The 22667-nt window shown below is 39.2% G+C and overlaps 1 protein-coding gene across 4 annotated transcripts in view; it reads right to left on the bottom strand.

Annotated features, from left to right (window-relative positions):
* The window catches only part of ACSL5 (acyl-CoA synthetase long chain family member 5), a 36331-nt gene extending 27141 nt beyond the window's left edge, over positions 1-9190 (bottom strand). Inside the window, exon 1 of one of the 4 annotated variants that reach the window (XM_020779857.3) lies at positions 9050-9190. The gene's annotated coding sequence lies outside the window, so the exon portion shown is untranslated. Of the gene's footprint in view, positions 1-4450; positions 4585-7920; positions 7940-8006; positions 8147-9049 lie in introns of those variants that run through there. The other 3 variants (XM_020779855.3, XM_072995545.2, XM_020779856.3) reach the window with 3 other exon arrangements.
* Between the last annotated feature and the right edge of the window lie 13477 nt (positions 9191-22667).

Below are 22667 nucleotides of genomic sequence, written 5' to 3'. Positions count from 1 at the left end.
CCGAAGTATAAAGTTCATACAATGGTATGGTTACAACATTTCTTATCTTTCAAGTCCTACTTGATCCAAGTGCAATTTCATGGTTTGTTCTTAACTGGAAGAGCCCACTGCCAACACCATCCAATTCTTTTTTAAAAAGAAGTCTATGCTAAACTAGCTACTGTATCCTATTTACAGGTTAGTTGCTGTTTCTCATCAAGCACCAAGTCATAGCTTACCTAACTACCTCAGACTAAAAGAATAAGACAAATGCTTTCTATGTTTATATTTATGGTGTCAAAACAGGTTTTCAGTCCCAATGATTCCAAGATGGTCCCCGAGATCAGTACCGCCAGATTGATTTGAACCACAAAGCCAAAATCGTCTTGTGTGGCTATGCATATAGAGTAACCTTAGGCAGCAAATTATCTCAAATTAACAAATTGCTACAGACATTAGCACTCACGCACTGTATCTCACAACTCAATACAGTGGACCCTTGACTTACAGACGGCTTGACTTACAGACTTTTTGAGTTACAGACTTCTCTGGCCGCAAAATTTAGGTTTGACTTGCAGACTGAGATTTGATTTACAGACCAGAAAAAAAAACCAAAATGGAACAAAAACGGCCTGTTACGGGATTAATCGGTTTTCAATGCACTGTAGGTCAATGGAGACTGGACTTACAGACTTTTTGACTTGAGAACCGCCTTCCAATACGGATTAAGTTCTCAAATCAAGACCCCACTGTATGCAACAAATAATGTCTACCTTAGCTTATGGCAATTTGGGTACAAAAGTTTCACTATATTATACACTCCTGTTGTACTGTAACTAGGCAAGAGGATTTGGGTCAACAGATGTTAATATATTGTAACATTAAACAGCATAGTGGTTTCAATTGCACTGGTCCTTAACTATTTGTTAGAATAACCTGGGCCCACATACAAAAGAGAAATAATAATAACCAGGTGCCATCAAGTCAATTCTGATTGATGGCGAGCAAAGACAGCAGCAGCAACAGGGCTGACTGAAACATGGTTGTAGGGCAGTGGTTCCCAACCCTGGGTCCCCTGGTGATCTGCAGATTACCTTACCCATGTGCCCAAAGGGTTGGGCCTCCCCCCACTTCCAGAGCCCAAGATGTGGGGTGCTAAACCTAACCTTGATCCCAATTCTCTTTTGGTACCAATGAGGCTACTTTTCCTTGTAGCTCTTGCAGAACCTTGGGAGATCAGCAGTTGGAGGAGCAACGGTCACGTCCAAGTTCTGTGAAAGCAACCAGTTCAATAATCCCTGACTGTTTCAACCACCACCACCCTCTAGGAAAAATCAAAAGCTGCCTGAGAAGATAATCGTAGCCTTGGAGCTGAAGCCTATGGCAGGCAGGGAGGGAGGCATTCCCCACATAGCCCCTGAAGAAATTTTAGAGAGCAATAGCTGGAGCACTGTACATTTCTATTACCACCTACTTCTAATTTTAAAAAAATAAAACACCCTTCCCCTATTAATTTTCTCACACAGCTTCTTTACAGGGAGAAGGGAGACTGTATACCGATGGACTGAAACATTTCCTTTTTCACCAAGCAAGCAAAAAGTTAGGCCTGCTTTAAGAATATAGTAATGGCCATTACATGTGGCCTTTTTGTTGTTGCTGCTGCGCTGCCTCTTTTTGAGATTTACACCTGAAAAAAACATTTATGGAACTAAGAAATGTCCATTTGTAATGTTGTATTGATCTAACAAAAGTCTGAGGCACCCCTAGATTTTGTTTTCTTGTATTGTAAGTAGAGATGGGGACGACTCGCCATTTTGGCGAGTCGTCCCGCTCTGTGAGTTGTCAAAAGTTGATGACTCACGAAGCACAAAGTTGCTCCCACAAAGCGACAAATAACAAATATATTCATCAATTCTTGCGGGCGTTTATTTTTTAAAAAAAAACACCCCTGCCATGCCCTCCACCCCCGCTGACACCCCTTTATCTTAAAAAACAACAAGAAAACACCATTCTGCCTACCAGCCACCGATCAGCTGATTGGCGGCGGAAAGGCAGCTACCTCTCCCACAGCCACCAAACCCACAGCCTCCCCCACCCCCTTCCTTTCTCTATCTTAGCCCTCCCCCACCCCCACCAACACCCCCTTACCTTAATCGCGCTGCCAAGGTCTCCTCCTGGCCTCTCACAACATGCAAAAAGGGAGACTGGCTGCCCTTTACAAAGATGGCGGCTGTGGCTTCATTTAGAATAGGGAAGCTGCAGCTGCCATCTTTGCAAGGGGCAGCCTGGATGCCCTTAGCCTACCTAAGCCGATCCATTTTTATATTCATCCCCATCTCTCATTGTAAGCTACCTTCAATACTTACAGTCAGGTGCAAAGATCCAATGTAAATATTTACAGCATACACACTTTCCCTGGCTGTTATAAGGTGCGAATTGTAATGAAGGCTTTCCTTTACTTAACACCAACTCAATGGGGGGTAGTGGTGAGCTTTTGTTTCCCTCTCTCACAAATCTTCTGATAGTTTATAGCTCTCATGCATATACACATTTGTTATGTCTATGTCCATGCATATTGTTCTTCTGCTTACCTACTGTCAAACCAGAATTGACTTATAGTGACCCTAACAGAGTTTTCAAGGTAAGTGAAATATTTAAAGAGTGGTTTTACCAGTTCTACACTTCCAGTCGGTTTCCATGGTTGAGCAGGGATTCAAATCCTGTTGTCCTAGTCCATCACTCTATCCCCTGCACAACACTGGGAGCCCATGCACAGTATAGTATTTCTGTTCTCTATATTAATGGAAGCTGTAGCTTTGCTGAAGTGTTTGAAAATAAGGTAAATGCTCATCACAGGAAAAGTGAATAAATGCCAACAACACACAGCCCATATAGGTTTTTCCCAGTTCTGTTTACATCAGTGTGGATTAAGCATAGTTTATTGCACAAATCTCATAGAAAGGTGTTTTCACCTCCTCTGATGTAGCCTTAAGATTCCTCCTCACACAAAGTAAGGCAAATACTTGTGTCCTTAGCTGTAAGTGTTCTTATTCCTAACTGAAGTAGTTACTTATCAGAAGCTGCATTTCTGAGAGGAAACAAGATTGCTCAAGATTTGAGAACTTCCTCCAGTTGTTTCACAGGAGGCAGGCAAAGAGTCAATGGTAGGAAACAGAAGGCCCACTCTGAGGCCCTGGCATTTCCAAGAAGGGCTAAGGAGGACTCTGGTATGAAACCCTGGATCTCGTTGTACCCTCTTTCTCCAAATATAAAACCTAACCTGAAAATAAGCCCTAGTAATGATTTTTCAGGATGCTCGTAATATAAGCCCTACCCCCAAGAATAAGCCCTATTAAGTGAAACCCCACCCTCCACCATTGTGCAGCAACCAGAAGATGGCATGACTATTTGAATAAATGTAGACTGTTGTACAGTACATGAAAAAAATAAAACATTTCCCAAAAATAAGCCCTAATGCATTTTTGGAGCAAAATTAATATAAGACCCTGTCTTATTTTCAGGGAAACACAGTAGTCAGTAGTGAGCAAGAAGGAAAACTAAAAACATTTAGCCTGTCGTAAGGCAGCACCTTGTGTTTGTTTCCTACCCATACAAACATTTATAATCCACCTGAATGGTAACAGAATTTCTGGAAGTTATTTACTAATTGCATACGTTTAGTTCCTATTCCACAGAAAGAATAGTAAAAACTAGTGTATGATGCCATTTCACATTGCTTTTATTAGTCAGTGCCGAAGCTGCAGAAAGCTCAAACAGAGTGCTTGTGTAAAAATATATACCATACTTGCATATCATGAAGGAATAACTGAAGACTTCACCTTTGGAACTACTTGAGAAACACTAGATAACGAACCACCTAGGCACTAGGCTTTTTTTTTAAAGGGGGGTTGTACACTTCTTTAAAACTTCATTCTTACCTTTAAATATGAATTTCTAAAACTATAATGTTGATTTTGGTTAAGTCTCCACAGAATATAAAAACCATAAAGGAACCTTACAAATTCCTTATCTATAAAATAAATTATTCAGATTAATAGACTAAGATTAAGACTAAGAACACTGTTTCCTCTGAAGAAACATGGTATATAAGTGTAACCAATAACACCAAAGTAACAAAAGGGTGACCAGATAAAAAACAATAGTTCCTGTACATTTAAGTTTAGAACCTACCAAAATTTCCTCTCCTGAACAACTACTAAAGTTTCCTCTGGTCACCCTAAGTAATATTACAGAAAGAGTTGTAAGAGCAGGAAGGACTTTCTCCAGTGAAAATTACGACACTAGCATAACTTGGATATCCCTTTCAATATCAAATTACATCTAAAGCTCAGTTTTCATCCAGAACAAACACAGCACAATATACACTATCTATGTCAGAGACAAATTATAACTGATCTGCCATGTTCTAAGTCTTATACTGTACTGTAAATAGAAAGAAGATGCCACTTACCAATTATGAGCCTAAGGTGAACGCTGCATGCTCACAGCTTTAAATAACAGACACATTCAGGAAGTGCAGGGAAGAGCTCTCATAAGAGGCAGGCCTCGTTAACAGGAAGTGACTAATTGTTCTCAGGATTACAGTTACACACACATTTCTTTAGAGGGAAGCCTCCTGAACTCAGCAATGCTTATTTCTACACAAAAGTATACGGTGCTAAGCTATAAGGAGCTTTAACGTAACAGGAAGGAAAGTGGGTAACCACATTAAGGCTAAAAGTGTCAGGTGGCAAACCGAATTGCTTGTAGGGCAATGTTTTTGCACTTTACTGCATCTTTACTGCTTTAAGTTCAAATTAAAAAACAAAACAGCTCCAGTTACCAAGCCTATGGGAAAGAAATGCCACATACTGTAGAACTCAAAGCTACTCAGTATTTAGGATCAAAGCAATGCACAATGAGCCTCTCTTTTGTTATTCAGAAGTGAGCCCACTGTTCTTAGTGGTCCTTACTCTGAGGAGTGTTTGCATAGGACGGGCAGTCTTAGTAGAGTAATTGTCTCTCTGTTTGTCTTACAAAGGGTAATCTCATTAATACTCACATGGGCTGGTTCAGCTGAACCAGGGTTGTATGAACAAATTTAGGGCTTATCAGTTTTCTTGTCTTACAGATGCCACATGGAGATTACAAATCCCCCCCCACCCCATATTTAGCTAACTGCAGTTTTGTGTTATGTATTTTTTTAAAAAAGCTTTAGCAGTCCTTTTTAAAAACTATATTTCTCGACATCTCCACACTTACTGGAGGATTCTGGGAGTTGTAGTTCATAATTAACCTTGCCAAGCTCAAATTGAAAACTAAACTCGGGTTATTCCTGATTATGGTTTAATAAGCCAACTGCAAATCATGGTTTTGAATTCAAACTGCAGTTAACTAAAAGTAAAAGCCAAGGCTTTTTCTCTCTCTCTTCCCTACAACACCGTAAAAGGAGGGCTTGTTTGTTAGGCTTGAGACTATAACACTACACCACAGTTCATTGTCACACCCAAGCCGATCCTGTTTAATACTATGCAGTTTTCCCTCTCTTCATAGCAACATTTTCCCAAGCTGCTAGCTGTTTTTAAAGGAACCTGACCTTGTAATTTGGACACAACATAAAAATACAGAATAGGTGTAATTTTACTTTCTACCGTATTCATTTCTTTTTGGTAGTTTTTTTCCCCTTATTTTTTATTGACAACATCTACTCATTTTCCTGTCTAAAAATGCCTGCTAGATTTTGGCTCTTGGGCTTCTAAAGGCAGAAGAGCAAGTCTTTGCTGTCAGTAGCCCTAAAGCTGTAAAGTTAATGAATGATGGCTAGACCTAATGAAAGTCATGAGTACTGCTTAATAGCCAGCATGGTGGTTAATATTGTATACCGAAACATGAGATAGGAAAGCTACCTTATTACTGGACAGAATTTGGCAGCTTTGAAGTTTCTTTTTCCCCTCCCTAGCAAAGAAATAATGATACTCCAGGTGGTTGGTTAATTATTTGTTTGTTTTTACCCTGTCTTTCTCCTTAAAAGGACCCAAGGCAGCCCACGTCATTAAGAGACAATATTAAAGCTAACAACAGTGAGTATGCAAATACTAAAAAGGAGCAAACAAATACCACACAAAAAACATAAGCAACTCCAAAACACATTCAAAACAGTAAGGTACAGCAATCTATTTTTAAAAAATCCCCCACTCGGGTGTATATGCACATAACTGCTCAGTGGTTTAGGTCACTAGCTACAGAGCCAGTGGCTAGGAGTTTGATTCTCACCATGCCTCCATAACAAGGGTTGGACTTGATGATTCATAGGGTCCCTTCCACCTCTACAGTTCTAAGATTATAAAACAAGGATGGCCAAAGTACAGGTATCCAGATACATTGCCTGCAACTTCCATGAGTTCTAACTATTATAGCTAGAAGTGAGAATTTCCGGGATATACAAGAACTTCTGGATAGTCACACGTTGCCCACCACTTAGAGGCTCCCCCAAAAAATATATTTTAAAAGACTAATGATTTAATCTTTACTAAAGTGGAACCAATGAATCAGTAAGCCCTACCTAACATAAACATAAAAACATGAGAAGAGCTCTGCTGGATCAGGCCAAGGGCCCATCTAGTCCAGCTTCCTATACAGTGGACCCTTGACTTACAGACGGCTTGATTTACAGACTTTTTGAATTACAGACTTCTCTGGCCGCAAAATTTAGGTTTGACTTGCAGCCTGAGAATTGACTTACAGACCAGAAAAAAACCAAAATGGAACAAAAACCGCCTGTTACGGGATTAATCAGTTTTCAATGCACTGTAGGTCAATGGAGACTTGACCTACAGACTTTTTGACTTGAGAACCACCTTAAAATACGGATTAAGTTCTCAAGTCAAGACCCCACTGTATCTCACAGTGGCCTCCTGATACCACTCCCCTGCATCTGCCATTTTGAGGTACTTTTAAATTCCTTTTAAGCCTGGAGATTATACATCCCCATCATGGCTTGTAACTGTGATGGACTTTTCCTCCAGAAATCTGTCCGATCTGTCCAGTCTCTATTCAACAATAATAACAAGTCCCATTCATTCAGAGGCTGCATTTTAGTTGGGTTTAGCTCACAATTTATTTGTTTTATATACAGGAAGACAATGATTTAGCCCATTAATTATTGGCTAAAATATTTTGCTTCTGGCAATGGCACGCAGAGACTAGGCAATAAGTCAAATACAGAAAAGTGTCATTGGGAAGGTTTCCCTGGTTGCTGCTCCTCATTTTTATTATTCTTTGGTTTGTTTGTTTTAAATCTAGTCATTACAAGCTATGCTACATGTGCTTCTGAAGCAGTTGTGGGAACCACTTTAGTAATTACAACTTGGTTACTGCCAGAAATAAGTTTTTAGTCATACAGAGATACAATCTCTCAGGTCAAGAGAGGTATTTAGGTGATAGGATGCTCACCCAACTTGGCTCACATTCAGATCTCTCTTATTGCCAATTATCATTTTTCTTCCAATAGCTGATACATCATGTAGGAACAGATTTGAGATAAGGTGTAGTTGGAACTGCATTGCAATCAAGAGTGACGTAGTGACATTTTTTAAAAAAATAATTTAATGCCATTAATTTAATATGCTTGACTTCCACTTCCAAAGCAGATAGCAAGCATGGATCTTTCCACAAATAATTCCAGGTGGAATTGTTGTGCTAGCTAAGGAAAGAAATTCTCTCTCTCACGATGCCTTAAATTAGGATTGATCATCACAGTTTCAAGTAGAGAAAAGCTTATGTTACACAGAAATGGAATATTATTTATCATATTGATTGAAATAAGATTTTAAATTTAAGTTGGTTGGTTTGTTGTCATGTCAGCATTTTGCTTCCTGTTCTTCCAAAGAGTTTAGTACTAACAACTGTATTAAAACCTACTAGCAGTGAAATTGCTATTACCTGTATAGTATTTAGCCATTTGGGGAACTTCAAATAGCTCCTTTTGCACTGTTAGACTGTGATTGAAAGTCAGTTGCAAGGCTTACCTTGTGTCCTGCTAAGCACAAACACAACAGTGGGTAAGAGTTTGTCCAGCCTAGATTCACATGGAGGCTTGAAATATGTCCGTTTCCCAAGCAATCCTTGCGGCGGGTCTGTACCTGCTCTCTTTGCTCAAGCGGCTTTAATAAAAGAAAAGCATTGCACCCAGGCAATCTTTGAACCTGTTATAGGTTCAAAGATAGGACTTAACCTGACCAAGCATCTGCAGTAATGTAACCTGCTGTGAAATGCTGGTTTAGCCGAAGTTAAACAAGCAATGCTTACACAATAGTTACACAAACCCAGAGCACACCCCAAGTTGCAAAACTGGTGAGGGCTTTGGCAAAGATAGCACTTTATAATGCTTTGACCCTTTGTTCAGTGGAGCTCTAAGCACTTATGAAGAAGTTCTGGAGTCTATACTTCCTCCATTATTGACTGAAGTTCTTTTAGAAAAAAAAGTAGTGGGAGGACAGGCCTCTTGAATCTTAATATGACATTCTACCCATTACACCACACGGGGATTTCACTGAGATCACCTCTATAACAGTTGTATTGTCACATTAATTTACTGATTAATAATATACAGTATTAGGGATATGGTACTGTATCATACATTGGAATAACTTGACACGGACCTGCATTACACATGCAATGTCAGGATGATAGGGAGAATTGTTTTGCATTTTAGCAGCACAAATGTATTACTTCATTCCTCATATGTCTCTGAAGAGGAATACTTTTGCATGTTTGTGTTTGCACACGCATGCATGCAGGTCTCTTTTGCACTTTGCTGTACAATTTAAAGAATGTTTGCCCCTTGCAGAACCTGAAATTCTGCTCAGCATAGAATGCAATAGCCATACACTGCATCTTCACAGCCACCTATGTTCCCCACTACTATACAGACAAGTGAAACAAGTCTGCCCAGCTGCACAGCTTATCAGTTCAATCCCACGATAAAATCCTGCAAACAGATACTAAGTGTGCAGGGCTGGACTAACATAGCTGGCTGTTAAAAGGGTTAAGTGAGTCATTTCATACTCACCCAATCTCCACTCTGTTTTGTTTGATCAAATCAAATGGTAACAGCATAGTATCACAGGTGTGAAATTATCCAAGGCTAGGAGTTACTGAGTATTCTTAGACATTTCATTGCTGGTACAGTATATCACAGAATTCAAATAATATCACACTGCTAGTAGTAGTAAAGCTCTCTCTCTCTCTCTCACTCTCTCTCTCTCTCTCTGTGTAGTACTGAATATACATAATTTCAGTAATAATTAACTTTTTCCTCAAACATTGGCCATTATTGTATCCAAGTAATAGATTGGGGTGTTCGTGAACAATACTCAAGGCAAAGGGGAAGATGGTGCTCCTGCCAGTATGGATTCATACTGAGGTTGTGGACAAGGAGTCCCGCAACCTCATGGTCTTGAGGACATGATTGATCTGAAGAAATCAGGTATTCTTATATAAACACAGTAAGAGGAGGAACATGCTAGTTCTGCCCTCTCCTGCTGTTGTTTCATCTACCCTCTATTTATTTACCTATGAGAGCTATGATTGGGAACTTTGATTCTCCACTGCTTCTCATTAAGTAGTTCAACACACCTCTATGTTGAAATGTCTGAAAGTTTATACACGCAGTGGATCAAGCATGAGTATTTTTAAAAAAAACACAGAGTATTATTTATTTATTTATTTAATTTATACCCCGCCCATCTATACTGAAGTCTATTCTGGGCAGCTAAAAACAAGCCAATTAATAATAAAATAAAATAAAACAACAACATTAACACAATTGAAGATGGCAATAAATAAATTAGGTATTGACAGGAGGGAAGGCCTGTCTAAAGAGCCAGGTCTTGAGTTTGTTCTTAAAAGCACCCAGCGAGGGAGCCAGACAAATGTCTGGGGGGAGATTGTTCCAGAGGCAAGGGGCCACTGCCAAGAAGGACTGATTTTTTATTCTTTCTCTCTGGGCCTCCCTCGGCGTTAGGCCCCTCAGCTGCCCACCCTGGCTAAAGCTAGATACTGAGGTTCAATCTAAACCATTTAGGGCTTTATATGTCATCATTAATACTTTGAAATCAATGAGGAAAATAACGGGCAGCCAATGCAGGGCAGCCATAGTGGGGAAGATATGTTGATGTTTTCTCAGCCCAGTAAGAAGTCTGGCCACTGCGTTCTGCACCATTTGAAGCTTCCGCATCAGTCTCAAAGGTAGACCCACATAGTGCTCATTACAGTAGTCTAATCTCGAGACTACAAGCCACCAGAGTGGTGAGCGCCCCAACATCAAGATAGGAACTCAGCTGGGCAATCCACCAAAGATGGAAGTAGGCAGTGTGGACCACTGACAGTACCAGAGTTTCCATGGTGAGCACCGGATCCAGATGGATCCCCAAGCTGCGAACCTCACTCTTCGTGGTGAGAGTCACCCGCCCAAAAAGAGAGGGAGTTTCCCAAACCACCAATGGCTTGGCCATCCACCCTCAGGACTTCCGTCTTGTCTGGGTTCATCCTCAAAGCATTCACTTGCATCTCGTGCAATACGGCCTACAAGCAGCACTGAAGGGACGAAACGGCATCCACCGTTGTTGGGGAAAAGGAGATGTAGAGCTGGGTGTCATTAACATACTGATGACAGGAAGCCCTATACCCCCTGATGACCTTATCCAGCGGCCTCATGTAGATATTAAACAGCATTGGGGAGTTAATTGAGCCCTCCAGAACCCCCCAATTGAGATTCCACTTAGCCGATACACTCTCCCCAGGCTGTACTTTCTGAGGACGGTCCTCCAAGAAGGATTGGAGCCAGGCAAGCACCAGACCACCAATTCCCAGCTCGGAGAGCCTCATCAGGAGGATACCATGGTCGACGGTATTAAAGGTAGCTGAGATATTAATAACATTCTCCCCTGATATACATATGTGTAGGCCAGTAGAGCAAAGAATAATCATTTAGTAATATTAAAATGGTAAAAACTTTAAGAATGTTTAATATATAACATATTGAAGAATAAATTAACACTACCATTTCATTCAATCTGGTATGAATTTGGGTTGTGCTTGACAAACTTACAACAATTTCATAACATCTTTTTATCAGACATAGTAACAGCACACACATAGCAGCACAATTCTAACTGAATAAGGTAAAGGTAAAGGTTGCCTTTGACATTTTTAGTCCAGTTGTGTCCGACTCTAGGGGGCGGTGCTCATCCCGTTTTTCAAGCCGTAGAGCCAGCGCTTGTCAGAAGACGGTTTCTGTTGTCATGTGGCCAGCGTGACTAGGGAACGCCGTTTTACCTTCCCACCGAGATGGTACCTATTTATCTACCCGCATTTGCATGCTTTCAAACTGCTAGGTTGGCAAGGAGCTGGGACAAAGCAACAGGAGCTCACTCCGTGGCGTGAACTCGATCTTACGACTGCTGGTCTTCTGACCCTGCAGCACAGGCTTCTGCGGTTTAGCCCGCAGCGCCACCATGTCCTGAATACCTACATATAAACAGAGATATTAACAGACAAGCCTCATCCTGCCACTTTTTCTTATGATAGTTAACCCTCTAAACACCTACTGGCTGACACTAGACAGAATCTAATTCATTAAACATATTTCTTATGCAAATGCATCTCATTCATTCTTATATACCCATTAGATGTGGGTATGAACTGCTGGCTTGATGTGCCAGTTTATTTAGCAGTTGAAGAAGTGATTGGTGCTTCAAAGCCCTGCCTCCTCTGATAGGCGTCCACTCAGAGGCAGCAGCTTGGTTTCCCTGCCCCACCTCCTCCCGGTGCTGCCTCTGAATGGGCATCTGCCAGAGGTGGCAGAGCTTTGAAGCACCTAACACCTTGTTGGCCACTAAATGAACTGGCACAAACCACCAAACCGGCAGTCTGTACCAATCTCTAATACATATATACACATATACACATGCTGGGTTGCATAATTATATATTTTAATAGAGGATGTGAAATTGCACTAGATCATGTTAGAGCATGCTCACATGAGGTTTCCACTGAGGTATAACTTTGCTAATCCACTCCTCCATCCTCCACACACAGCTGACTGACTTTGGGAATTACAGCAGTGTCAAAGCAGGTAGAACAATGCTGAGCCAAACCCCAAATAATTTGCCACCTGATCTGATCACATTAATATTTCCCACATGTACAGTGTTTAGGATGGGAATAACCAGAGCAGGCTTAAGCCATTTGCTGCCCATGCTAAAAGCCAGGATGGCATTCTCACAAACACCAGCTGCAAAGAGAAAATTATCTTCAAGCTGAATTCATAGTCCACAGGAAGGAAATCAAACAGAACAATACAAACATCCAAACACAGAGATTACTACATAAACTATACGAAGTGTCTTGCAGCATGTAAGGGGCAGATTGTATTTTTGCCATTTTATTGTCTGGCTTGAATATAACTGCCTCCATCTTATACCATGAGATGTAGTTATTTACCAAATGTGGAAGCATAACATACTTTTATCAGTTTGGCACTATTGTTAACTGCCATTGCTCCATATAGAATCCTGGAATCTATACTTAGATGACATCTTTAGAACTGTTTGCTGCACTTCAGGTGAGAGCACTACAACTCTTTAGCAGAGAAATGTAAGTACCCTTTCAGGCAAACTGAAAATCCAAGAATTCCACAGGATGGAAGTTAAAGCAGTATCAAACCTTTGTAGTTTAGATATACCTGCAGACTAATACTGTTCAAAACTCCTGTTTTCAAATCCCATTGGGATTAAAAAGTGTTTTCCCTAGTATAATAACAAAACATGTACTGAGTGGTTTAGTATTTCATCCATTATTTGGGAGCTTTGCAGCATGTAAGGGGCTGGGACAAACATGCAGTATCCTTTACTGAGGACCTGATAAATATTAGTAATCTTGACTTTTATTAATGAGAAGCCCAGCTCTGGAAACAGCAGTGTTAAAAGGCTCCCTCAGCTTTGTTTATTCAAATATATCTTCTCTGGATGTCTTTAAAGCACAAATAAGGATGTGACCAGAAAATGGAGTGCCATATATTGTCTCAGAGTCTTTAAATACTGAAAATTCAACATGGTCATCAAAGCTAAAACTATGTACATGGCTTAGTATACTTGGATTTTGGGTGTTTTCAATTGTTTCTTTTAAAATGCCATTAGTGTTCAAAGGTAAGAACATTTGATATATAATATTCAGATACTCAGCATTTAAAGCGCACTTAGAATGTTTCTGAGTTATCTTATTGTTATCAAAAACAATAAAAAGTATAGTAAAGCACTCATTCATCTATGAAGCTGTACAGATGCATTCATCAGTTCTCAAGTTTTTCAATGTATCATTAAATGAAACTAATCACAGATATTCCTAAATTAATTTAAGTAGTTTTCTCATAAGGCAGCCCTATAGCCCAATTATTTAGGGGAGCAGGAGATGATGCTATATCAGTTAAATGGCTACCATATGCTATGTACATTCAGCCCAGTAAAGAAACAGACCACTCACAATCTGGAAAACCCTAAGAAGGCTTAAAAACGGCATCCACCATCCCACCATTCACAGTAATAAGGATAAAGTGCAGCAATCAAAGACCGTGCCATTGAGACAGCTGTGCCTGCTCTAACACTGAAAAAGCCAAAGAATTCACATCATATCTTTCAGAACTCATCACTGTACCCGTACCACTTAAAATGTCATAACACCCATCCATTCCCTGAGCTTCAGTGGCATAGGCAGCCATGACTCTGCTAGACTCAAGCTAGATAGGACAGTTGGCCTGTCATTAAAAGTGGGTCCTATTTAAATGCTCAAAGACATCAGTGTGTCATAGCAGGTGCTTTCTCTCTGTTCTGTATCTAGTATTCCAGGAAATTTTGTTATGTGATCAGTCAGTAGAAGGTAAGCATGGGTGCCACTTGCAACTCGGATAGCCCAGACGTGTACCTCTGAGGAAATCACTATGTGAGGTAATCAGGTTGTGGGAGAAAATTCTGTCTTTCAGCTTTTAAAGACGAGCTAAACGTCCTGTCTTGTTTGACACTTCCTTCTGAGGCATTTGCCTGGGCAGAGAGCTAAATCCCTTTCTGCTGCTCACAGCTATAACTTTGGAGGATGTCACACAGAGAAAAGAAAAGGTTCAATATAGAACCTACATACCTCTTTCAACAGGGAGATTACAAAGAGCATAGGAAAGCTTCTCTAGGACAAGAGCCATCCAAAGAGAGAAAGATTCTCTTGCCAAGGAGTTAAAGGGAGATAGATTATAAGAGTATGCCAGTAAGGGATGCAACACATGCACATGGACAACAGCAGCCTCTAGTGGTTCACTTCATAGATTATAAAAGTGCAAAGAGACTGGGAGTTTACAGCCTGAGAGGAGAAGTGTGCAGGCATATGTTCTCTTTAGTTGCTGTGTGTTTCTTCTTGAAACAATTGTTTCTGGAGCAGAACATCGCAGAAGTATTCTTGAGCCACTCAGCCACAGGAAGGAGAGAATATTCTCCCACAACCAACTGAAGCAGAATCACATTAGCCTTTTGAGACTGGTGATGTAGAAAGTCACAGCAGTCATACTTTTTAATATATATACTTATTTTTCTGCTTACCTGTTTGGGGTGCTCAGTGCTGGCACCCCTTGCATATAGTGGCATTGTTACTAGTAGCTTGTATATAGAGTCCCAAGCTAGGTATAAACGTTATAGGAAGTAAAGTGCTGGCCAAACAACTACGTTTTCCCATGCATAGTCTGTTTTATGAAAGTGCTTCCTTTGTGTGCACACTCCCACTGCTCTCTGTTTCCCATCACTATAATTTTCTCTTTTGAGATCTAATGTGGAGAAGCTGAGGACAAAGTGGTACAGCCTCATGCCATGAGCCTCATGTCATGGTCTTCTTGTGTGTCATAAAATACAGTGTACAGTGGACCCTTGAATTACAGACGGCTTGATTTACAGACTTTTTGAGTTACAGACTTCTCTGGCCGCAAAATTTAGGTTTGACTTGCAGCCTGAGAATTGACTTACAGACCAGAAAAAAACCAAAATGGAACAAAAACGGTCTGTTACGGGATTAATCGGTTTTCAATGCACTGTAGGTCAATGGAGACTTGACCTACAGACTTTTTGACTTGAGAACCGCCTTCCAATACGGATTCTCAAGTCAAGACCCCACTGTATAGACTACTTTGGCGGCTAGTTATGCTGGCATTAACACTAGTGGTGTAGCTTTTCAAAGGCTAATTTTCTCATTTTAAGCAGTCACATAAATTCACATAGAAATGTTCTCATGTGTGCATGATTCCCAGAGTCGTCGTTAAGTTTGGACACCTACATGCACTGCCACTTTGGAATGATATAGGCATCCTTTGAGTGAATTTCAACTGTGTGAAACTGCAACAACATGCATAGCTTTTGTGGGACCTATTAAAAAACATACTCAGATTTTATTCTGGAATCATCATTATCTAATATGTTTCAGGGATTTGGGGCAGAATTTTCTCCCCTGAACATAACTCCCCTGAAGATAACATGTTGACGGCCGCATTCAATTTCAAGTCACAAGGGAAGTGATTATTTGCAAGTTACTAATTGCTTCCTTCTAGATGGTACATCACAACAAAACAAGGCACAATAATACCTGACACTTTGACAGGTGTTATCCTGAAGTTTGTAAACAAGACACTTTATAAACAGACATTTTTAAAAGTTACAGAAGGAGAGGGGTACCCAAATTTTCCTGTTCAAATATGTCCTGTGGATTCAACTAATTCAGGCAGCTGTTAGCAAAGAAAAGCAGTGGCACCTAACATTATTTCTGTGAAAGTTACAGAAGACCTTTCAGATGCACCAGTTAATCAGGGATGAGTGAAGGAAATTATCATGTTTAGCAAGGATTCTGTTAATTAGTACTGTTTGATGTATGGCATGTTAGGCATCAAGGTGTTCATATAATCAGTTACTGCAGTAGTATAAATAATACAGAGGAAAGGACAAAGGATGATGTAAACTTTAAAGGCAGTTTAGCATCCCTTCCAACAATGCAGTGGTATATTAGTAAACAGCCACAGAATTTGTCCCCCATTTACTGTGGTTCTGTAATTCTCTTTGTGACTGCAACTCTCTATTCCACTAATATGGTCAGCAGTCTTGAACTATCCAAGCTGGTAGTAGGCTTTCAAGCTCCTTGGAATATTTCCCATCCCCTGAGCGCCCAAAGGTTAAGCTCAGCTTTCCAGCTTGCCATTGATAAAGTCAATGCCGATCCATCTTACCTGCAAAATTATAGTTTAGAGTTTGTATATGCTGATTGTGGCTGTGAGGCTAAGAAGTCCCTTCATGGTTTCATCCACCAGTTTCAAAAGGAACACATTTCTGCCTTATTTGGTCCTGTTTGCTCAGAGGCAACACAGGTAAGTGTGAATTCTTCCTGGTTTTTTGGCTGTTGCTACCGGAATTTGTTTTGTTCTGTTTTATTGTCAGAGGAGAAGGGGACGACAGAGGACGAGATGGTTGGACAGTGTCACCAAAGCTACCAACATGAATTTGACCAAACTCCGGGAGGCAGTGGAAGATAGGAGGGCCTGTCGTGCTCTGGTCCTTGGGGTCACAAAGAGTCAGATATGACTTAACGACTAAACAACAACAACAACTGTCAGTCATGAATGATCTTTTGATTTTGGAACAGGCTATAAAGTTGGATTTCATATTTATATTTCTACATGAGGAATGGACAACAAAATGCTTTGCTGAGGAGCATTCCTGTCAGGGATGGCTTATGGATAAGGACCTCACCCAGACCTGATCACAAACTATGGGTTCTGTTCAGTGTTCCAGCAGTCATCCATCTTCTCTCTCTCTCTCTCTTTCTCTCAATCTGTCTCCCTCACACCCGCACACACACTCATTTTTGTAAGCACATTCTGCAGTCAGTGACCACTACACATTCTCTTCTTCCTTTGGTCATGTTTTGATATAATTCTGGTAACTCTGAGTTCCTCCAAGCCTGCAAATACTTCCTTCTAATCAGTTGACCAAAAAATGCCACTTCAGGCTGCATAAAAGCCATCACTTGGAAACGGGGTTTGCTACTAACATATATAATTTGTGAGAATTTTGTTTCCTAAAGTGACAGAAGAATTAGTAGTTCTGAACATGCTGCAGTAATTTTAATGCACTATTAAATTAGGTTTCATGCTTCTGGAGAAATTCTAGAGGCCAGCCTGAGAGTATGGAAATTTAAGAACTGTCAGAATAAGATTTATTTTGTTTATTTATTTATTTGATTTATACCCCGCCCATCTGGCCTAAAAGATGGTATTTGTCAACAGTGGTAGTGGGACTACATAATGAGCATAGTCCCTTGCAAACATATTAGAATAGACAAATTGATTAAGACCCTATTGAATGTTTTGGAACAATGGAGGTTTAGATATCAGGACACTCTATCATTCTATCCCAGTCATCAGTTCCGTGTATTGAATAATTATAAAAAATTCAATGGGCCTATGTATTTGGTGCACATGCAAAATTTACAAAATTCTTCATCTCAATAAAAGACTAAGAACCTTGCCATAAGTGAGGTTTTGCAAAGCAAGCACAAGAAATGCTCTTTTAATCATAAATTCTTTTTAAAAACGTGCTTGCCTCCGCACTGGAATTCATCATACAGTTCCTTGCTTATTGGTGGCTGGGACCAACTGAATCCAGTAATAATGGAAGGATCATAGAATTCCCCATAGTAGCAATAAATCTCTTAATTTAAACCTTGCTGAGAACCTTGCCACAGTAGCAAGATGGATTAACTTTGTTAGTTGAATCTTACAAATGGAACGAATCAGTAATAAATTAACATTGAAGCTACCTACAACCAAATCCCTGTTTGGCCTACCCCATGTGCCAAAAAGCCAAACAGGATGATGGTGATAGAAGAAATAAATGAGGTGGAGGAAGATGAAGCTTCCTCTGTCCTCCATATCATTGTTTATTTGCTCATGCTTTCAACCAGCTAGAGGCGGCTTTTTTCTGAAAGTTGTGGTGGGTTGGCAGTAATTAGGTAGAACATTTCAAGAATGATTTCAAAGACTAATTTCAAGGATCAAGCACATACAAATCATGGAAAGGAACATAAGAAAATGTCTTAGACTGAGTCAGTTCACTAGTCCATCTTTGTCAGTACATTCTACATTGGTCTCAATTGCTCTCCAGAGTTTCAAGGAAGCATTGTTTCTAATCTGGCCTGGAGACCCAGAATTGAACCAGGGACATTCTGTATCACTGAGCTTCTGCCTTTTCCCTAAGAATTCTTGATGACTGAGATTAATCTCTGAAATTATATGAAAAGTGAAGCCAAAAGGCATATAACCATCTTTTCCCACAAGAAGATGCCTAAAAAGGCACATTGCTACTAGTAAAGTGAAATAGCCCTTGCTAATTTGGACTGCATTATTGATACATTTATGGGTTCACTAGTGTGCATTAGCTATCTTACAGGGTAGGTTTGCTGAGAAATGAGACTTTGTGATTACCCAATAAGCAAAGTCATCTGCAGTTTACCAATTGAAGACTTTTTCGTAATTCATGGGGAAATGTTGAAATTGTGGGAAATACAGTCTCAACAGATTGGAAGACAGAAGAAATTTGTTGCACTGTGTATAGAAAGAATAAAGCCATAAGAATGAACGTTGGCAGAGGAACTGTAAGGTTTTCCTCAAAAAGCCTATCCAAATTATGCATTTACTGGGCTTCCAGAAAATCAATTTTATTTTTCACAAGCCTCTAGGAACTTAGCTGGGAAATTATGTGGGGACTACCTAGAGGAAAGAAAGAGCTGGGAGAAAAAACAATTGGAGGAAGATGCCAAATTGTTAGACTTTATGATTATATCATTATTAGAAACTACTGTTCATCACCATTATAATTCTCATGCTGGTGCATGAAGCTGGACCAAAGGCTCAAGGCTCAAAATTAGGAGCCCAGCAAATGTTGGCTGGATTTATTTCCTTGAATAGGAGGTCATTTCCAAGGACCTAGGATATTCAGAGATATTTTCTTAAAATACCTGGGGTTCTAGGTAGGACAACCTTCTGCAGTTGGTCTATCATGATCTCATTTATGTCTAGAGTACCAAGATGATTTTCTAGGTCTTTTGGAAATGCACCTAAAGCACCAATTACAACCAGAACAATTTTAGGGTGGTTTTTATTTATTTATTTATTTATTTATTTATTTATTTATTTGTTTGTTTGTTTGTTTGTTTGTTTATTTGTTTATTTGTTTATTTGTTTATTTGTTTATTTATTTATTTATTTATTTATTTATTTATTTATTTATTATTTACCATAACTGTTTGGTCTCGACTTGAAAATCTTTGTTTTGGGCAAACTTTTCAAAATCCTTCTGTTGGATTCTTGCATTTCCAGATGTTGCCACACCTACTATTCAAATCTGCTTCCTTTCAACAAGTATGAAATCAAATGTGTTGTGAGGCAGATGTCAATAAGTTTGAATTTGGAAGTCCCATCTTATTTTGACTTCTCTGTTTTCAACCATTTTTTTCCAGTTTTGTAGTCCCACCAGTTTTTAGTATATTATATTTCTTACAGATATTTCAATGTACTGTTCCTGTAACTTTATTATGCCTCGCCAAATAATTGGGTTGCATAGTCTTCTTGCAGCCACAGAGAAAGTGGCTCACTGTTTCTTCTGTTTCTTTACACAACCCACAATCACTGTCATTATTTGATTTCTCAGCCTGAGTTTTAATTGCATTTGTACAATTCCTTGCTCTTGTGCTGCACAGTTAAGCCCTTCAGTTTCTCTCCTCAGTGTTCCTTTTCTCATCCATTGCCACATCTTTGTACTGCCAGCTTTTCCAAGATGGTTTTAAGGTATTGGCCATGGAGTATTTCATTTTAGCACCTTCCTAATTAATTCCTTCAGCTCCAGCAGATACAACATCACTACCTTCGGCCTTGCCCCCACACCAGTAAGAGAATTTTTTTCCCCTACTTCTGCTGCTTAAAACTGCAGGCTTACCTCAGAGAAATTATATCCTTCCTCTCAAACCCACTTACACATTCTTCTACCCACACAAGCCTAGGCTGAACTGTAATTGAATTGAAAGTGTCAGTAAGATATACTTGATAAGTCTTTGCTGTCCTGAGTTTTCAGAGTCTGTTCAAGGAACAAAACAGAACAGAACAAAGGATCCATCTACCAGCACACCTCTTGCACATGAAATCTTTCTTGTGGGTGTGGGAAGCAGCCCCAAGTCAGGCTGAAGCACTGCTTGATTTCTCACAATCAGCATGTGAGTACAAGTCGGATGCAGGCTCCACATGATATTTTAATGCACCATTCTAGTGCTCAGCAGTACTCTTTGTCATTGCGAGATTCTTTCTGAAAGGCTGCTAACAAGGAAGTCCCATTCATCAATGATCCCTAAAAATGTGAGTTAATTTTTGTGTGTGCTTCTTTTTGATCTTTGCTGGATGATTAATAATTAATAGCTCATTAACTGGCTTTGCCGAGCTGTTCTGATCTTGACTGCCTTACTGTCAATTATGTTTTGGAGAAGAGTGAGGACATTCATTACTGGCTTCTGTCAGTATTATCCTTCCCTTTTTCACACTCACCTGGCTGAGAATTGGGAAACTGGGGAGGGGTGGGGGATGGAGGAATTACTTATTCTGATTGAAGAGACATGTGGTAGGAATGCTTAACTGGAGCTTGGAAAAGTTACCTTTTTGGTATATAATGTCTTGAATTCATCGGTCTGTGGATAATTAACTTTTCCAGCTCACAACCCCAAGAATTTCTCAGACTCTGTGGACTCAACAGATAGTTTTTCCATGCTCTGCCCTGAAGCAGAGAACTCCTGTTATTCAATGCAGATGCATTACATTTTATTATGGGTGCAGTTCTTGATTACTTTCTCTCTAATTTAATATGTTTTTTAAAAAGATAGTATTTCTAAATGGTGTGACTCGACATGTAGCCCTCATCTCCCAAAGGATTTTTTTTAAGTGTAATACAGTAATAAACAACAGCATTGTAGACACAGTTTCAGTAAAAACTAAAGATGCCAACACAAAAATAACAATCATAATTCTAGGCAGTATATAGATTTTAAGAACTATTGTGGTTTTTTTATCTTTTTGTACAAATAGATGGAAGATAAAATAGCTGAGAAAATATCAGTCTGCAGTTATCTAAATTTGGAATTTAACCATAACAAATACAGTTTTAGGTGATTTTTTTAAAAAGTTCTGTTTGTATTGTATTAGGTCACACTTTAAACATATAGCCATGATTTTTGTATTTCTTCAAACCAAACCATACATTCAGTCCTGATTAGCCTTGGTGAGTATACATTTAGATTAGTTGAATAAAATCCACATTTGATTTTTTTTGCTTCTGTTATATAACCCTGTAGCCCTCAGAACACCAATTTCAGCATGAGAAATAAACCATGCCAAGTAATAGAATCTCATAGATTTTGTCACTCCCACTACTCACCAGTTCCAGTAGAACACCTTGCTTCATTCAAGTCCTGTCTATATGACTACTAACTTGCCTTCACTACTTTGAACTTCTTTAATTACACAGCTTCATACATGTGACAGCAACATCCTGTTACAGTAATAAAATGTTTTGCTGTACAGCTATATTGCATATTAAATTTGTTCCTCCCAAAGAGGTCGTGTTATGAAACCCATACACTTCTCATAAGCCGTATAAACATCCCCATGGTACCTCATGAGGGATTTCTTGTGAGCAGTCTTTGGTTTTCTGCAACTTTTGGTTGTTTTGTCACAATTATGTCAGAAAAATTATAGCAGAAGCATCAGGCTTTTTAAAAAAAACAACACACACATATATACAAATGGGCCTTGTATGTACTTCCAACATATCCGAAATGAAACTCATTTTTTTTAATAATTTTTATTTTATACAAAAAAATACACAAAAGAACACATACATAACAAAAATACAAAAAAATACAAGTAATAGTGCTTATTATAAACTAAATTCTAATGTGCACCCCATACCCACGGGACTCTATTTACTATAATAATTTTTTTCTTACAGATTACCTCTCCAAAATTGTATTGAGTATTCTTTAGAGGCTTTCCCCCTTCCTTTCACTAACACAAATTCCACAAATTTACCCCAAATATCATAGAAATTGTTACATCTTATTTCCCCTCTTTTTATTTTAAGTTCCATAGTCAATTTATCATTTAATGCAATGTCCCATACTTCACAATACCAGTCTTCAATTTTAATATCCTTCTTGTCTTTCCAAAATCTAGCTATTAATATTCTAGCACCTGTCATAAAATTAGTGATTAATTCTTTCGAGTGATGGTCCAGATCTGTATTATCAAAAATTGACAATAAAGCAATTTTGGCATTAAAATCAATATCTTTACCAAATATATCACACATTTCCTTAAAAATCAATTCCCAAAATTTCTTAACCACTTTACATTCCCACCACATATGAAAATACGTACCAATTTCCTCATCACATTTCCAACATGCTTTGGAGTATGTTGGATTTATTATATTCAATTTTACAGGAGTCAAATACCACCTTAGACAGATTTTAAAAAAAAATTCCTTTATTCTTGTTGACATTAATCTTAACAC

This window comes from Pogona vitticeps, chromosome 3 (genome assembly GCF_051106095.1).
Source record: "Pogona vitticeps strain Pit_001003342236 chromosome 3, PviZW2.1, whole genome shotgun sequence".
NCBI classification, from domain to species: Eukaryota; Metazoa; Chordata; class Lepidosauria; order Squamata; family Agamidae; genus Pogona; species Pogona vitticeps.
The sequence above is the reverse complement of the archived record's forward strand: the minus strand, read 5'-3'. Positions and strand labels throughout refer to the sequence as shown.